Raw genomic sequence first — 17,888 nt, forward strand, 5'->3', positions numbered from 1 at the left:
CAAAGTGCTGGGATTACAGGCGTGAGCCACTGCACCCGGCCCCAACCTCTTTTATTAATTCTTCTTACTCATTCTTTCAGGTCAAATACTTCCTCTATGATGCTTATCTTTATTTTCCCAGGAAGTCTTAAAAGTTTCTTCTTCATGATTTAACTGTTCCTTGAACATAAGTCCATTCTAATATTTATGCTGTATTTATTATAACTATTAGTTTATGTTTCCTTGAGATAATAATCAAGACTTTTCATTTTTACAGTCTAAAACCCCAAGTAGTATCTGGCACAAGATACATGTTAAAAATATTTGTTGAATAAAGAATTCCCCAATCCAGTCATTCTCTAGTCAACAAATATTTTCATTTCTACCTACTTAGTTGTTCTTCTCTCAAACTCCCTTTCCTTCACTATCTTTACTGCTCAACTGTGGCCCTCCATCCCATCTTTTACTGTATGTTTCAAATAAATGTCTCATATATTATTCAGAGGCATCTCAGATCTATTTTCTGTTCATACCAAAATTATCTAGTGTATATGTTAAACCATCTTATTCCCTTCATCAAATATTCTTTCCCAGTTAGACAGTAAAAAGATCTGCTCTAATTAACCTTCTCAAATCTATTTCTGCCTCTTCCAGCCAAGTTCCCCATGCTCCTGAATAATGTATGCACTTTTAATATCTCTGTGGCCTTGTTCATGTATTTCTTAAGCTTGGGGAATCCTTCTACTAGGTCTTACTATTGAAAACCTACCTGTCTTTAATGTTTTATCTTAAAGATATCACAAAATCTCAAAAGCACAAGCTAATAAGAGCCTAGTCTTTCCAATTTACCAAAGTAACTTACCACAATCTAAATGCAGAAGTAGAACTAAAATCCAAGGCTTTAATTCTCGATCTCTTTAGGGATTCCTGATGCCACACCTATAGATAGACAGTATAGCCATATGATGTATGGCCCAATAGAGAACACTTTTGAGTGTTAAAGAGGGCACTATTAAAAATTACACCTGAATAACAGATATAAATCAGGTCAACCTACCTAATTATAATCATCCTAAAGCTATGGTAAGATTACAAAAGAACAAAGAGTTCTATGTTATCTAGGTCTTTCTTCTAATGACATGCCATGGAATAATGAAGGCGATTTGAGATTTTAACAAATTATTTTGTATTGCACTCTCTATTTTAAAACAGCAATAATACACACACACACAAAAGCATTATAACTAGTGTTGTTTCTCTAGTGACTGCACAAGATATTGCAATACCAGGTACTACATGAGTTCTAGAATCAGATACATCTGTGTTAGCTACACAGCTTCAGCACTTATTATATGCTTAAGCTTCAGTCTCTTCGTCTATAAGATGAGGACAATGAGGCCCACCTAACAGGACTTTTGACAGATTCATTCAACATGTATTTGTTGAGTGTTGACCAAGTGTGAGATTTTATACTGGATACTGCAAATACAATGCTGAGCAAATCATTGCTCTTCATTAGAGTTTAGCCAGGGATACCGATATACAGCCCAAGTGCATGTACTATCCTAAACAAGGAAGAGTGCTGTGACCTCATACGGTCATATAACAAAAGGCTCTGATTCCAGATTGTGAGGTCATGAAACGCTTATGAACAGAGAGAGTTTAAGAGTAACTAGGCAGAAGAAGAAAGAAAGTTCCTTCTGTTAATATGAATAGCATGTGCAAAAGCCCTAGGTCCATATGGAGCCTGACCTAATCAAGACACGTAAGAAAGACCTATGTGACAGGAGCACAAAAAGTGAAGGAGAAAATGGTTAGGAGAAGTCATAAAAGGGGGCAGGTATCGTGTAAAGGGAATTTTCTGGAGATTGAAGACAGTTCAGTGTATTTAACTATTTATGGAAAAATCCACTTAAGGAAATGCATTGATAGTGTAAATCCCTTTGCAGACAGAAGAATGAAGAAGGTAGTGCACAGGAGGAGAGTTGGCCTTACGAGAAGGGACACCCTGATGATGTGCCCTGCAGGAAGACACTTCAGAAAGCATCAGAAGTTCCAATCCAATGGCTTCAATTGCCTCTGAAAATAAGGGAAGAAATCAGAGGCTCAGGGTGAAGGGGCATATGAAACATGGTCAGAGGTTGGGACAGATTGACGGTGGTCACTGTGGAATGGAGATGAGAGTTGATGGGCCATATGAAGGGTGTGATCATGAATTTACTGTGATACCACTAAGTCCTATTTTGTGGCTTTCTCCACCATCACCACACTGCTCAGATACGGATATGGAAAAGTTGGAAATGAGGTTAGGATTTTGCCATATCAACGTGGAAAAAAAGGCAAACAAGAAAGCTGTGAGGAGAGAAAAGCCTGCCTGAGGACTCTCACTAAAGCTCTCTTTTTACACAGAGGTGTGACAGACCACTGTGTGGACCTTTTGCTGGAATCTCAGAATTGCAGCTAATGCCAAAAACTGAAGACCAAGTTGCTATGTACAAGTCACGTTCTAAAGAGAGCTTCCAACACTGGCTGCTCCCACTGGGGCCAGACTCTTGCCTCCTTCCTTTTTCTTCACTGTGCTACCACGACTTACTAAGAAGAGGCAGAACAGGCCATACAACCATGGGACTTCATTCCCCCCATGCTGGCCACCAGACATATACAAAGCATCTGCACGCACTTTTATTATCACTTTTAAAGAGAAGAAAAGAGAGTGGACAGAAGAGTTGTAGCCCTTCTGGAGGACACAAAAGTGGTCAGAAAGTCATTGTCTTTGCTCAGTAAGTCTTTAAGGGATAGGAAAAAGAGAAATAGTAATAATATGTGCGGCAACCTTAATGTATTGTTTCCACCTTAACACATCATACGTTAGCTACGTGTGTGACCTACACTTGACTTCTATTAAGTGCTACATAAGGAACTATGGTTTTTTGTTTGTTTGTTTGTTTGTTTGTTTGCAGAATATCCGTTTCACTGTTGTTTTCCCCTCTTGTGTTTTTGTCCCTCTCTCATGCTTCTGAATCAATAATTGTGCTTTCTTTCTTCCCAAACTCAGCAAATGGAGCAAAGATAAGAGCCTAGGGTGGGAAAGTCTGGCAAAATTCTCTCTTACAGCTGCTCTTTTTCTGTAGTTCACATTTGCCCAGAGTAACCAGGCAACAGATCCTCTCTTCCCTTCACTTTTGCCAACACTGTGGGACAGAAGGCAAGGGTTGTCCTCTCCAAGTCCTAAGGGACTTAAGGCTTGCTTTCACAGTTGCAGCTCTTGAGGACTTGGAGACACAGGAAGTATCACCACTGGAAGGCTCAGGCTAAATGTATTCTGACTAAAAGTGCGTCACCCCGCTGCTGGGATCTGGGAGACATGGCACCTCTCCAAGGCTCAGAAAGGAGCAAAGGATCACTGCCAACATTTCAGTCCCACTGGTGAGATAAGATCTTACCTTAGTGCAAATTCATCACTGAGCTCCAAAGCAGTGACTTCCTCTCCCTTTTCCAAAACCAACACTCAACTATTTGATGAGTCATTGGTTCCCTGACATTTGTAGAAGATACTTGACATGTTCCCAGAGGGAGGAAAATTATACTGTAATCAAATCCCTTTCTCTCCTCTCTGCCTTCCCCCTTTTCTCCAGCCTCTACAAGTGAGGACCCTACAAGCTTCACAGTGGAGTCCACTGAAGTTTTGGCCCTTTCTCATCTAATTCTGTTGAATGAGCTGGTCCCCGGGTTTTCAAAAGAGAAATGAACCAGGCCTCCCCTCCATCCTCACATAGGACCAAAATACTTGTTTTTATCCCTTTAACTGAGAAAACTTGAGAGGAATAAGATGGGACCCGTTGTTAGGTTAGTATTGGTTACATATTTGTTCGTTGCAGCACTTGATGGGTGCTGGTGGCAAGGTTAGAGTCAGTCAAGGATTGATGGGCATGAACAAGGGAGCAAGGCACTAGGAGTGAGCTAGTGAGCAGATTACAGGGACCAGGAGGATGGGTGAGTTTGCAACCAAGGCAGGACATAGAGAAGATGGATTCGTGAAGGTGGTTGTGTGGCAAAAAGTTAGAAGTTGATGCAAGAGTTTTGAAACAGAGTGAATGATGATGGGGGGATAGGGTATATGTGACTAAGATTGTTTTCTGAATCTTGATTTGATCCATCCACCTTAATTTGCAGAAAGAAGACATGACCAGTTCCTATGTGAATTAGAACTCTTTCAGTTGCATGTCAAAACCCACTTTATATTAACTTAAGCAAAAAGGCATTTGTTGGTCCATGTTACTGTAGCTTAGTGGGGGTATCCAGCTACAGGCTTGGCCTAGGCAGAGGACTCAGGTTCTTTCTCTTTACCTCAGCTCCATGTCCACTGTAATGATTTCATACGTAGCATGGTTTTTCCTCTTTAGAAAAGGAGAACATCACACCCAGTGTTACATCCTCCCAAGTCTAAGGCTAGCAAGAATTAGCATGTTCCCCTTTCTTGAGGTTCCAGCCAAAGTCCCACTGTTTCTTCTTGGTCCTGACTAGGTGATATGCCACTCAAGCCCACTATCTGTGCCCAGGGAAGACCTGTGTACCATACCCATTGAACTGGAATAGATCCACATTACTCAAATTGCATGAATTGAGAGGGGGTCAAGAAAGATTGTTTCTTAAGAGGCAGTTGGCATGCTACTTCCAAAATGGGGCATACAGTTAACCAGGTGGTATAGCCTGAATGTTTGTATGCCTCCAACATTTGTATGTTGAAATCTAATTTCCAATGCAATAGTATCAAGAAGTAGGGACTTTAGAACATGATTAGGTCATGACAGTGGAGCCCTCATGAATGGGATTAGTACCCTTATAAAAGAGGCCCAAGGAAGCTAATTCATGCCTTCCACCATAGGAGGACAGCCCTTCTGAAGCAGAGAGCAAGCCCTCGCCAGACACTGAATCTGCTGGTGCCTTGGTCCTGGATTTTCCAGCCCTCAGAACTGTGAGCAATAATTCTATTGTGTATAAATTACCTAGTCTAAAGTATTTTGTTATAGCAGCCTGAATGAACGAACCAAGACACCAGGTCTTGTGAAATACTCTGATGGCTCCAAAGATCAACAAAATCAGAGTCAGTTAAATAGTCTGATTCATATGACCCTATTAACTTTTCTGCAATAAACATTGCTCATTTTTATGCCAGGACTTAACTGAATTATCTTATATAATTGTCACAATGATCCTATAAGGTAGGTGCTTTATTAACCCCATTTTAAAGATAGAAAAGTGAAGCCCAATGAAGTTAAGTGACAATTACGAGGTCTCATTTATAATCAGTGGATGAGTCAAAATTCACAATCAAACAGATTTAAACCAGATATCCCACTTAAAATCGTCAAAGATTCGTAAAATATGGCCCAGAGTTCTCATATGAAGTTTTTTTTTTTTTTCCCCAAAAGTTCTGAGAGACAAACTGTCTCACCCATAGTCAGACAGGGAAGATGCCTATAAGAACCTGCATAATTTGAAGTCACAAATAAAAATTGTAGCAACTGTAGTCCCAGCTACTCAAAAGGCTGAGGTGGGAGGATTGCTTCAGCCCAGGAGTTTAAACCCAGCCTGGGCAGCATAGTGAGATCCTGTCTCTTAAAAAAAAAAAAGTGAATAAATAAAAGCTGTGATGCCCAGCTCACTCCTAAGAATTCCTTGAATTCATTTCCCTTCAAAGTTAAATGCAAGCAAAGCTCGATTGCAGAGTGAAAACGTCACTGAGGTCTAGATTCAGTCCATCTGGCTGGGTTATTGAAGTCTCTCCAAGCAGCCAGGTAGGGCAGAAGAAATATAAAATAAGGAGCAGAGGTTGAGAGAGAAGTGTGGGGGAAGATGGATTTTGGAAGACCTAGCCATTGGCAAAGGCCCTGGGCAGCATAAATACAAAATTAATATATATTATATTGTGCTAAATAAGGCAATATTGTGTCTTTTTCCTCCCCATGAAAAGCGTTTACAACACCTTGTTCTTATGCATTCATCCATGCCTCTGACATTTATCAAGTTCTTAGCAGACACTGAGTGACATATAACAGAGGCTGAGTCAAATAGTTTAGAATTCAGCCTGGGAGGAACCAGCAGCAAACAACTAACTATAAAATAATGAGATAAACGATGTCTCTTACTTGCATAGATTGGCATGGGGGCACAAAGATGGATGGGAACAAATAATTTTGACTTTGGAACAAACTGTTGGTGAAGGTTGCATGAAGAGCTCTACATTGGAATTGAGTAGACCAAGATATTCAGAGATCAGAGGTGGAGCTGGGGGAAGTTCAGAATATTTCGACTCAAAATCATAAGGTTTTTCATCACTGTATTAGACCTGAGGAATTATTCAATCCACTCCCATTTTGCACTTGAAAAACTTGAGGCTCAGAGTGGGCAAGGTCACTCTGAAAGTTGGTGGCAGCGTAAGACTAGAACCTGGGTTTTCATATTCGTGATTTAGCCTGGGGCTCATCTGCTTTCATCCAGTGCAGTTCAACCAGCAAGTCCTGTACATCTACTGTGGGTCACACGTGCTAGGACCTGAGGTTGGTAAAGTGTTGAATAAAACACTGTCCATGTGCCTGAGGGGCTCTAGAGGTTGAGGCTGCTGTAGACAAAGATCATAAAATACAGACACCAGGGATGCAGAGTGGGTGGGAAGGGAGGAATAGCCAGTGGAGCTTTTGAAAGGAGTGGATCCCTTGAAAAGTAGCCAGAGAATAAGGACTAATGAGTGCTCCATGGAGAGATGAAAAGCTCACCTTCATTGCCTAACTCACGCTACACTTCCTCTGATTGCCCCTGCAGCCCCACTCTCCATTCTTTTCTTCTTTTGTTCAACAGGAGGCTATGAGCTCATCAACAGGTTACCTTGCTGTCTGGCATCTGCATGGGTTTGGTCAATGGAAGGCACCAGCAGGAAAGAGAGGGGTTCACGGTATCTATCTCCTGGTCTTCCCCTTCCAGGCTTTGTTTTGGTATGGCTGCATCCCTCTTCTGCAGGCCATTCCTATTACTAGAGAGCCATCTACAGCTACAGCTGTCTCTCCAGGTTTCAATAATCTCTCCTTCTCAATGGCTCGTCAGGCCCAGGGGCAGTGTCTACCCTCTCCTACTGCCAGAAAGCTTTAGCACCCATTGTAGGTTTGCTTTAACCCTGTACACCCCTTGCAAACAGACATTCATTTAACCCTCTTCAATTGCTCCCTTTGAATGTACCTTCTGTTTCCTGTCAGGATAGACCAACAATAGGAACGAACAGTCCTTACCTCTCCCCCCAGGAGAAATCCCCCTGTGCCCCAATCTCCCCCCAAAAATTCAAGAAAACTAGAAGAAAAAAAAATAACCCAACCTAGACATGAAGAAGAAAACTTTTTTCTTGAATTGAACAGAATACTGGTTTACGTTTTCTATATAGAAATCTTTTCATTTAGAGGTCAGTAATTATTTATTTTTAACATGTAGATCATCGTATTCTAGCTAATCCATTATAAAATAGAAATCATCCTGAGTCCTCCTCCTACTCTCTTTCTTCCCAAGATTATTTTGACACAAACTATCAGCTTCGAGTCACCTTAGTGGAAATCTGCCTTGGGTAAGAGCATGAGGAATATTATTGCCCCATAATGTGTGGAAGCCAAGATCTTTGAGAAACTAAGTTAACCACGGTTCAGAAGCTCAACCTGTGGAGGAAAGGGTGAGTTGAAACAGGAAGAAAGTTTCCCATCAGCACATTCTAGAACACGGTTTTTAATATTTTAAAGGCAATATATTGATGTCACTCTTAATAAAGACAACAGAGAGCATTATGAAGGCAAGACTTGGAGACATCCAGAAAATGTAGTGGGAGGAAGTGTTTTTCTAATGGGAGAGTTCCTCAATACCAAAGCACAGGCCATAGCCACCCACATGGCTATATCCCCAGGTTCCAGTCCCCAGATGGCTTTGTTTCTTGAGACCAGGAAAGAAACATCATAAAGATACCAGCTGTTTCCTGCTCCTTGGGATGCTCCAGGTCTGTGCAGCTCTCCTCTGAAGTCACTGTTCTTGTTTTGTTTCTCTCAGGTACAACGCACAATGAAAGGCACATATTCATTAGGGAATCCTACATTAGGGAATCTCCCTATTGAGCATCCCTACTCATGGGCCTACCTTTTCATTACTGAAAGCTACTTTTTCCTTGTTATTTTTTAATACGTATTGCTTAGGAACAAAATATTTGGGGATTCAGAAGAGAGTTAATTTTGTCCTCAAATACTTGTGCTTTTGTCATGATGGGGGTGGATGCTATGTATCCATGTTGTCAAAGACAAGTACACTTTTATATTCAGATTCAGTAAAACTGTTTACATCATCTGGATAAAACTTTTGACTTGTAAATGCAGAGATAAGGAGGCTTTATTTACCCAGATTCAGAGCAACAGAACTCCTTTATATATCAACAGATATATATGATATGTTTTTGTACAAGTTGCAGAGAGCTGTCTACAGTGACTTTGACAGGACTAAGTTTATCTCGTGCTTTTACTAAGAGTGTAAAAAAAGAAAAGACAGCAGACCCTACCTCCACCTTCACACCCCACCCCCAGTTTAAAATACTTCCCCACCGAGAAAAAAAAATAGTTTTCCTTCTCGTGTTAAATAAAGAATAGACTTTAAGCTGCCCTCCTTCCCCTTACCAATCCCAGCCACCGCTTCAAAAAGTAAAATAAAAAAACCAAAACTTCAGGCTACTGTGAAACTCAGCTCTCAGTCTACTTCCTCCTTGGAGGGAGGCTATGGAATTGACAGCCCAACTCTCCCACGTCCACTGCAGCCAGAAGAGAGGAGAACGAGCATGAGTCAAAATTGGAAACTCTGGATCTGACTTCATAAATGTGGTTTGGGATCACAGCTTTGCCTCAGACATATGATCTCCAGCAAGTTACTTAGCCTCTCAAAACCGCAGCATCCTCACAGACCAAATGTGCCCACTAATACATTTAACTTATAGATTTTAGGGCAAACTATTTGTCCCAGTTTGCCTGGGACTATTCCAGTGTTAAAACCAAAGGTCCTTTAGCCAGGAGTGGTGGCACGTGCCATGGTCCCAGCTACTCAGGGGTCGGATGTGGGAGGATCACCTGAGCCCAGGAGGCAGAGGTTGCAGTGAGCCATGGTGGCACTCCTGAACTCCAGCCTAGGCGACAAAGCTAGACCCTGTCTCTAAATAAACAACTGAAAGTTCCACATCTCAGGAGGCCCCTCAGTCCCAGGACAGGGGTGACCCTCTATTTTGTGAGGATTAAATACAGTAAGGCCTGCAAAGTGCTCCACACAGTGTCTGGAATGTGATAAGCTCTCAAAATAGAAATATGATTAGTCTACATCTCCATTGCCAGACTCCTGGATTTTCTTCTCTGTGAAGATACCAAACATTCATTGAACCAGGCATAATACTAGGTGCTATATATTCAAGATCTCTAACTTTCACAAATATTCAAAGAAGTAGGTATGACTATCCCTAATTTATAAATGAGCTGACCACAACATGAGAAATACACCCAAGAACCAGTGCACAGCAGAGCCTAGACTTGAACTCATGTCTGATTTCAAAGTCCCAGAGCCTTTCCTCATGTTGCAGATTCAAGCTGTTTATGGGAAGGGGACAGCAGAGAGACTGGATTCATTTGACCAAGTGGGTAGCTGAGTTTTAGCAGAATGGGGAAATAGGACAAAAAAGCTTCAGGTCTCCTGCTAAGGTGTTTCCATAGCCCAGAGAGGGTGTCATCAGCACACAGAAAACAGGCCATTCTTATTTCAGGAAGACAAAGCTGTAAGACGAGAGTTTCTGGAGCACCATTTTGTCTTCATCTCAGCCTCATGATTTTCACCCATAATGACATTAACTATCTCAAAGGGTGAAAAGAGAATCAGGTTGGTCAGCTACTCAACTACAACTAGGTGGAAATTAAATTTGTGCCAGGCACCATACAAAGTTCTCTGAATATAATAATGAACAAGACAAGGCCCACCACTTTTAAGATGAGGGAGAAAAATATATCAAAGTGCAACATTAGTTGGAGTTATTACTGAGATGACAAAGCCATAAGGGAGAAAAGAGTCAAAAGATTATTAAATTAGTTAATTATAGTACAGTGGGTTTTTTTTATAGAAAAGCACTAATAGAAATGTAAAAGAAGGTAAACATAGGGGTAGGGTGATCAGCTTATCCTGGTTGCCCAAGATTTGCCCAGTTTTCATGCTGAAAGCCTCCAATTCAGGTCAATTGCAGATGCCTGGTCACCCTATCTGAGGGTCAAAATCAAATGCCTATAAAGAGATAAAGTAAATTAATGAAGTAGGATAAGTGTAAGAAAAACAAAAGCACAGACACAATAAAAATGACAACTCGAGATGGATGGATCACGAGGTCAGGAGATCGAGACCATCCTGGCTAACACGGTGAAACCCCATCTCTACTAAAAATACAAAAAAATTAGCCGGACATGGAGACGGACGTCTGTAGTCCCAGCTACTCGGGAGGCTGAGGCAGGAGAATGGCGTGAACCCGGGAGGCGGAGCTTTCAATGAGCTAAGATCACGCCACTGCACTCCAGCCTGGGCGACAGAGCAAGACTCCGTCTCAAAACAAAACAAAACAAAGGACAACTTGTACTCCACGTAGGGCACAAAGGGGTACAATAGGACTGATATGGTTTGGTTCTGTCCCCACCCAAATCTCATCTTGGATTGTAGTTCACATAATCCCCACATGTCCTGGGAGATATCCAGTAGGAGGTAATTGAATCATGGGGGTGTTTACTCTCATGCTGTTCTGGTGATAGTGAGTGAGCTCTCACAAGATCTGATGGTTTGTAAGGGGCTTTTCCCCCTTTTGCTTGTCACTTCTCCTTCCTGCCTCCATGTGAAGAAAGATGTATTTGCTTCTTCTTCTGCCATGATTGTAAGTTTCCTGAGGCCTTCCCAGCCTTTCAGAACTGTGAGTCAATTAAGCCTCTTTCCTTTATAAATTATCCACTCTCAGGTATTTCTTCATAGTAGTCTCAGAAGGAACTAATACAAAGACTCATAATCTAGGAGTCGCAGTCCCAAACTATGACCCACAGGTAAATCCAGCTGGCCACCTGTGTCTATGTGACCAAGAAGTTAAGAATTGTTTCTTTTTTTAATGGTTGAAAACCAAATTTAAAGAAGACTAATATTTCTTGATGCATGAAAATTATATGAAATTCAAATTTCAGTGTCTATAAAGTCTATTGGAACACGGTATTGTTCATTCATTTATTCACATGTTATTTATAGTTGTTTTAGAACTTCAACAGCAGGACCGAGAAGTTAAACAGAGACTATGTGGAAAAGCCTGAAATACATATTGTCCATCTCTTTACAGCAAGCTTGTCCCACCCATAGCCTGCGGCCTGCATGCGGTGGAGGACAGCTTTGAATGCAGCCCAAGACAAATTCGTAAACTTTCTTAAAACATGAAATTCTTTTCACGATATTTTTTAGCTCGTCAGCTATCATTAGTATTAGCATGTTATGGGTGGACCAAGGTAATTCTTCTTCCAGTGTAGCCCAGGGAGGCCAAAAGATTGGACACCCCTGCTTTATGGAAAATGTTTGCCAACCTTGATCTACAGGACAGCCAAATAGGCCCCCTCTGATGATGCTTAACGAGAGCAATAGCCTACAAAGAATGATGAAGTTAAAAAAAACCTTTTAACATTTTTAAAAAGGTAGAAAAAAAAATCTGTGAAATTCATTGACTGTTAAATGTGGGCATCTAATTCAATTTTAAAAATATTATGTGGGTGCAACAAAGCAATTTGTGGTCTGCATCCAGCCTGCAGTTTAAGGTACATCACATGTTCTATTATAATACCTACCCCATGAGGTAATTATATTAGTTTCTCTATTTGAAGGCAAATTATTACACCTGATTCTTTATCCATCAGTTGCTTTCAATTTTAAATTCATTTATAACTCAGTTGCTTTACCGATTAGTTCCTTTCTTGGATCTTCCAATTTTCTTTTCAACAGCCTATAAAGTTTTTTTCCATCCTAAATAAAATCCTCCTTCAGTTCTACATCCTTCCTTCAGTTATTACCTATTTCCCTTATTTCCTTCTTCAGTTTCTTCAAAGGGCAGCCTCTCCTGGCTACTTCCAGTGTGTTCTCTAATTCCCTCTTCACCCCAGTGCAGTTTCACTGTTTTCCAGACCACCTCATTGAATGTGCTGCCAAGAAGGTCACTGGTGACCACTTTCTTGCAAAATTCAAAGAATATTTTCAAATTCCCGTCTGACTTCTTTCTGGCATTTGACGTCATTGACCACTGCCTCCATTTTGAAAGTGTCTCTATCCTTGGATTTCCCAATACCCACTATTTCCTGGTTCTCTCCCTACCTCTCAGGTTGCTCCTTCCATTCTTTTGTTTTTGTTTTTGTTTCTGGATTGATTTTATTTAGCTAATATTCATTGAACACCTGACATGTAGCAAGCATGGTGCTAAGCATTTTCCAAATGTAGCTGGCATATACTTCAAGTCACAAGAAATAAAAACTTTTCCTTAAAATAGGAATCTAAATGTCCAGCCTGCCTGGCTTAATGCAATGTTCTGATTCTTTTTTTTTTTTTTTTTTTTCTGGAGATGGAGTTTCGCTCTATTGCCCAGGCTGGAGTGCAGTGGCATGATCTCCACTCCGGGGTTCAAGCGATTCTCCTGCCTCAGCCTCCCGAGTAGCTGGGATTACAGGTGCATGCCACTACGGCCGGCTAATTTTTTGTGTTTCAGTAGAGATGGGGTTTCATCATGTTTCTGAGGCTGGTCTCGAACTCCTGAGCTCAGGCAATCTTCCTCCCTTGGCCTCCCAAAGTGGGGAGGATTGCAGGCATGAGCCACCGCACCAGGCCCAGTCTTGTCTTTTCTTTCCGTTTTTTTTTTTTTTTTTTTTTTTTTTGAGACTGAGTGTCACTCTGTCACCCAGGCTGGAGTGCAGGGCGTGGATCTTGGCTCACTGCAACCTCCGCCTACCGGGTTCAAGCGATTCTCATGCCCTAGCCTCCCAAATAGCTGGGATTACAGGCGCCCACCACCACGCCCAGTTAATTTTTGTATTTTTAGTAGACACAGGGTTTCACCATGTTGGCCAGGGTAGTCTCAAACTCCTGACCTCAAGTGATTCACCTGCCTCGACCTCCCAAAGTGCTGGGATTACAGGCATGAGCCACTGTGCCCCACCCTGATTCAGTCTTTATTGTAGTTCCTATATTCTCCCCAGGGTCATACCAGAATCTGGTAAATGGAAAATGATGGAAGAAATGCATGAGGCATGCACGTCTTCACTGTGCTTGTGGAGGCTTGCCTGCCTTCTGTTTGCACACCATGACCAGGACCCCCAGCACCTAGGGTTCTATCTCCCTTAGAAAATCACACAGCACATCCTGGAATGAACCGCCTGCTCAGATGCAGATTTCTCTCCACTTCAGAATCCAGAGAAAGCACCCCCTTCTTTCATGGCATTCTAAACACGATTTCTTTTCACCTCTTCACTTAGTGTAGCCTCTCACAAAAGACAGGAAATCCATGAATTTCAGATTGCTTCTGTACCACCTCTCCTCTGCAAAAAAAAAAAAAAAAAAACTCAAACCAAGAAAACACTCTAAAAGGGTACTCCTTCTTCAGTGGGAAGTGGAGATTAAAATGCATAAAAAAATTTTACCAACTTATGTTTCAGTGAGGTCTCCTTGCATGATTCTTATGGTAACTTTAAGAACTGAGTTTTATCATAACTACTTTATAGATGAGAAAATTTATACTTAGTTTAACTTGTCCAAGGCAATACAACTGCAAACCTTTAGCTTTTAACTACTGCCTAATATGGCGTGTTTCTTTGTTTCTGCCCTGAAATGCTGACACTCTTTCTCTAGTCTGAGTTTTTTCACTCAATATACTTTCCAAGAATAATGTTATCCCCACATATTATATTAACTGACACCACATAGCGGGTACACAAATTTCTCCTCAGCTTGAGTCTCCTTCTTCACCTTCCTCTTGGTCATCTCCACCAGGATGTCTTGTTTATACTGCAATTTCAGCCCTTCCAAAACTGAATTTATTGTTTCCTTGTTACTCTGTCATCCCCCCACCTGTTCCTGTTTCCAGAGTTATTGGTTAGTGGCCCCATCATCTCCCCAGCTGTCCAAATTAAAGGCCTCTGAATTATCCTTATCCCTCCTTCTTTCTGTCATTGAGTCTTCTATTTATCTGTCCATTTTTTCCTTCCTTTCCATCCCCAAGGCTGCTGACATTGTTTGGGCCTTCGTCCTTGCACCCAGTGACAGTAAGACTCTTTACTGGCTGACTACCCAAATTATGCTCTGTGTTGAAGACAGCTAGAGCTTTCTAAGTCACAACTTTGATCGTATCAGTCTCCCACATTAAAATATTGAGTGGTAATCAAGTGCCATTAGAATGAAGCTTAGATGCTTTCAGCGAGTTTCTTTGTTATTTGAACTTGGCCTCACCAATCTAACTTTTGGCCCCAACACCCCGATTCCAAATCCAGCATTAGCATGCTACAGGAAGCTAATTCCATTTCCTGAGCATGTTTTGATCTCTCAAAACTCCAACTTTTCCAAGTATTAGCTAGAACTGACTTCTTTAATTTTCTTCATAAAAGGCATTTTCTAGTTTCTCAAATACCTTTCTGGCTTCCACACCATCACTTCTCAGTGGCTTTTCTGATTTATTACTACCTTCCTCCTTGGAAGACAGCTTGGCTCATAGTAATAGCATGGGACCTGGAGTCAGAGAAAGATTCAAATGCTGCCTTTTTGCTCTTATGTAACTCTGAACTATAATTTTGCATCGATGATCCTAATTTTTCTCGTCTATAAAATAAGGAGTTTAACATGAACTTTAGGATTATTGTGAGTAATGAAAGATAGCATATGTAAGGTCACTGGCTCAGAGTGTGGCATATAGTAGCTGCTTAATAAACATTAATTTCCACATTGAGGTAGAGTCATTCTTTCTGTTCTCATTTAATGTTTTTTTGCAGTGTAAATAGATTTTAACATATACTCACGACCCACTATACTGTAAGGTTTTGAAAATTAAAAGCCATTTTAAATGTGCTTTTATATTCACAGTGCCTATCTCAGTCTTACTCGTTAAATTAAACGTTAGATTAAATGTTAAATACATTCAATTTAGCAAAAAACTGTACGCATTGCCTACTATGTTCAAGTTTTAGTGCTTGGGGAAGTAGAGAACACAAAGGTGAGTAAATTCTTGCCTTCAAAGATCAAGAATAACACTTCCATTTCTGATCAAGATGGACTAAGAGGGCCCAAAGCTGCCCTCCCACCTGAAACAACACTCAAGACATTGGCCATAAGGCAACAAAAGACAGGGATTATTGAGAAATGGAAAACAAATGAGAAAGCCCTATGATTGTCCAAAACTGGGCCAAGCCACAAAGCAGGGAGAGCCCAGGTGGAGCCCAACCATCTTCTGTAATTGAGGAGACAAAGCTGGGAGTCCAGAGATGTCAAGACAGTTGGATTTCATTGGGCAGAATGCCAGATGAAAGAATTGCAAAAAGAGAACTTTAGAATGCTGCAGAGGGTCTCCCTCAACTGTTTAGCTGGGCACAGATCAGCACTGAGGCTCTCTGTGAGGAAGCTACCCAAAGCCAGGGAAAGAATCACCTGAAAGAATTAGAGGGACAGTGCCCAGAGTTCACACAAACATTGGAATTCTGCCTGTTCCCAATAGCCACAGTGTAAACTTTCATAGGGTAAGGTCATCATTTGGAATACTAAGGAAGGTCTTGCCTCAGTAGTAGGGATAAAATGGACTAAACACAGTGCTGGTCTCACCTCGCACAGCTCCCGTCATAACTAACAAAGTTTAAAAGCAAACATGTTCCTTTTTCTGAGAAATATTTTTCAAGAAACTTTTCCCAAAAAATGTAACTGCATTACAGAGGAAAGCTTAGGAATATTCAAAGGTATGCAAAAATATCAAGCACCCAAACAGGTAAAATTTACGGTGCATGACATACAATTAAAAAGTTACCAGGCATACAGACAAGCAGAAAAATAGAATCTATAATAAAGAAAAAAAAAAAAAAACAATCAATTGAAACTGACCCAGAGATGGCATAGATGAGTAGAGTTCATAGACTAGGACATTAAAACATGTATTACAGTTATATTCCATATGTTTAGAAAGCTATAGAAGAGATAGAACATGTTAAGTAAAAACATGGAAGATATTTTTAAAAGATTCAAATTCAATATTTATAGAGATAAACTCTAAGATCTGAGATGAAAAATATAGTAGGTGCAATTAACAGCATATTAGAGTTTGCAGGAGGAAAAATTGGTGAACTTAAAGACATGGCCATAGAAAGTATCTGAAATGAAATTCATAAAAAAGTATGAAAATAAATGAGCAGTGAAAAAAATTCAATAAACCAAATATATGCATAGTTTGCATCCCTGAAGTCATACAAAACAGTATCTGAAGAAATAATTGCCATCAATTGTCTAACTTTGATGTAAACTATGAACTCACAGATCTCAAGCACAAGAAACATGAAGAAAAATAAATTACAGCACATCATAATCAAATTTCTTAAAACCAGTGACAAAAAGAAAATCTAAGAAGCAGCCAGAAGAAAAAAACAAAGAATGACAGATTTCAGCCAGGTGCAGTGCCTCACACCTGTTAATCCCAGCACCGTGGGAGGCTGACGCAGGAGGATCACTTGAAGACAGTTCAAAATCAGCCTGAGCAACAAAACAACACTCCATCTCTACAAAAATAAATAAATAAATAAAAAGTTTAAAAGAATGACAGACTTCCCATCCAAAATAACACATGCTGGAAGACAATGGAGCAATATATTTGAAGCACTGAAAGAAATAATTGTCAACTGAAAATTATTTATCCACTAGAAATAAATTTAAAGGTTATAAGTGAAATAAAAAATTTCAGGCATACAAAAGCTGACCTCACAAAGTGAAAAATATGCTTTATTCACAGGTAAAGAGGATCAATATTACTTAAAATGTCAATTCTAAATCAATATGCAGATTTAACAAAATTCCAATCAAAATCCCAGTAGGCACTTTTCTAAAATTAACTAGCTGATTCTAAACTTCATATGGAAATGCAAAGCATCTACAATAGAGAGAATTACCAAAAAAGAACAAAGTTGAAGAGCTAACATTACCTGACTTTTGAAATGTTTATAAAGTTATAGTAATTAAAACAGTGTGGTGTTGGTATAAAATAAGACAAATAGATCAATGAAACAGAATAAAGAGCCTAGAAATAATCCACACCTACTTGCACAACTGATTTATGACAGGTTAAAAAAAAACACACATGGAAAAATATAGCCTTTTTTAAAAAGGGTGCTGAAAAAATGGATATTCATATGCAAAAAAGAGAGTTTGTATGCATGCCTTCATCCACACACAAAATGAACACAAAATGAATAATAAACCTAAAGGTAAAACCTGAAAGTTTAAAGCATCTAGAATAAAACAAAGGAGAAAAATTTTATGACCCCAAGTTAGGCAGATTTCTTAGACACTACACTAAATGTATAATCTATAAAAGAACAAATTGGTAAATTGGCCTTCATCAAAATTGGTTAAAACTCTAATCATCAAAAGACACTGCAGAGAACGAAAACACAAGTCTCAGACTGGGAGAAAATCTTTGCCACATATTTTTCAGGGACTTGAATCTAGAATGTGTAAAGACTTTTTAAGACTTCATCACAAGGAAATGACTCAATTTTTTTTAAGCGAGCAAAATATTTGGGCAGATACTTACTAAATAAAATATATGGGTGGAAAATCATCACATG

This window comes from Macaca mulatta, chromosome 8 (assembly GCF_049350105.2).
Source record: "Macaca mulatta isolate MMU2019108-1 chromosome 8, T2T-MMU8v2.0, whole genome shotgun sequence".
In the NCBI taxonomy this organism is placed as follows: Eukaryota; Metazoa; Chordata; class Mammalia; order Primates; family Cercopithecidae; genus Macaca; species Macaca mulatta.